The following is a 1,655-nucleotide window of genomic DNA, read 5'->3' on the forward strand; positions in this document are numbered from 1 at the left end:
TTATAAAAGTTGCTCTTCCAGTTTTCTTTAAAACAGAATGACTTTGAAAGTTGGCCCTTACATGTTACCCAGTGAAAAGAGTACAGTACCTGTTAGAATTGGGTTCAGGAGGCACTGGAGGAAACTTCAGAGAAGCTAGATGAACGAGCTGAAGATAACAGTTACATAATAAAGTTAATAGATGATATTTTTGCTAAAATATTTTATTTACTAGCCAATATTTATCCATCAGGCCCTCCACTCTCATAATTGAGCATTTTATGATATACGAAAGAAAGACCCTTCTCCATTAACTCTACAGATTAGTTGTTGAGTAAGGCATACATGTGAAACTTCCCATGTACCCTATTGAATAATTTTCCCATGTACCCTACTTCATCCTCATGTATTTACTTTCTGTCGTAAGAATGTGAAGATTTATCAGCATTTTGCATCATATCTGTGAAATGAGACTCTGAAGTTATATTCTAGAATTTGTCATATGCTCTTTCCTTTCTTATCTGTTCCCAGGCTTGGGTGCAACTGCCTTTGAGAGCTTTAACACTGGCACAGTTATTTATGTTCCGGATTCACAGGAGCTTAAGATCCTTGCAACTGCTCAGAGACCTCTATCTGTGACCGACTTAGCTACCCTTAAATGTATTAGCTGCTGTGCAAATCAGAATATTACTAAAAACCAGCAGTTTACATAGAGTTATTACATAATCCTCTGCTAAGCAGTTTTTATGCTATAACTGTGGGATTTTTTCATCTCTCCATGTAGGACATCTTAATATTTAAAATTGCTAAAGCAAAAGTTAAATACTGATTTACTTTTAACATATTCTAGGTCCACCTCCTTACATGATCTACCAATACACTCCTTTTGTATTGCAAGTTACATTTTCTTGGTCTTGTTTAAGATTGAGCACAACACTTGTAGCTTGCTATCAAAGAGCATCGCTTGCTCCTGTTGCCTGCAGGGAGCTGAGACCCGAGAACTGGCTCAAGGATGGGTGATTCACATGCATGTTCCTGTCTCTGTCCCCTTAGACTGCAGGGAATACCCACCTGCAGTCTTGAGGTATTTTCAGCACCATACATCCTGGATAATACGAGACAAGAATTAGGGCTGGGTGGTAAATTGGGAAGAAAACAATTCATTCTGGGGTAGGGTGTACCAGGAAAAGCTTTAGATAGCTGTAATAAATGTAAAGATAATCTTTCAGGCAAAATTGAGAAGGTATACGACCTAATAGAGAACATGAAAACTTGTTTCGTTCGTTGCTCTAATCTAAGCAATTGTCCCACTGTCGTTCTGTGTGTGTGTGTGTGTGTGTGTATATTTTATATATATATATTATATACATATATGAACACACATACACATATATACATACATATGTACACATATATAATTTACATGTATATACATGTACACATAATTTATGTAGTGTTAAAGCTACAGGGTCAAGATGAGTGATTTTCATATGTATATATGTGGGTTTTTTTGTTTTGGTACCGGAGATTTAACACAAGTCCTTCACCCTGCACTGCTTCTCCGCCATTTTGTTTTGAGTCACTAAGTTGCTCAGGCTGGCCTCAAACTTGTGAGCTACTTGCCTCAGCTTCCCAGTCCTAATATATGTGTGTGTGTGTGTGTGTGTGTGTGTGTG

The 1,655-nt window shown here is 37.5% G+C and overlaps 1 protein-coding gene and 1 long non-coding RNA gene across 2 annotated transcripts in view; one reads left to right on the forward strand and one right to left on the reverse strand.

Annotated features, from left to right (window-relative positions):
- Window positions 1–292, reverse strand: part of LOC104853809 — a 20,958-nt gene extending 20,666 nt beyond the window's left edge. The window contains exon 1 of the long non-coding RNA XR_777880.2: window positions 281–292. This is a non-coding gene — a long non-coding RNA (uncharacterized LOC104853809). The remainder of the gene's footprint in view (window positions 1–280) is intronic.
- The window catches only part of Runx1t1 (RUNX1 partner transcriptional co-repressor 1), a 132,003-nt gene that overhangs the window by 80,339 nt on the left and 50,009 nt on the right, over window positions 1–1,655 (forward strand). The window lies entirely within an intron of this gene.

The sequence above is a fragment of the Fukomys damarensis genome, unplaced genomic scaffold, assembly GCF_012274545.1.
Source record: "Fukomys damarensis isolate Sample0158 unplaced genomic scaffold, DMR_v1.0_HiC HiC_scaffold_5, whole genome shotgun sequence".
In the NCBI taxonomy this organism is placed as follows: Eukaryota; Metazoa; Chordata; class Mammalia; order Rodentia; family Bathyergidae; genus Fukomys; species Fukomys damarensis.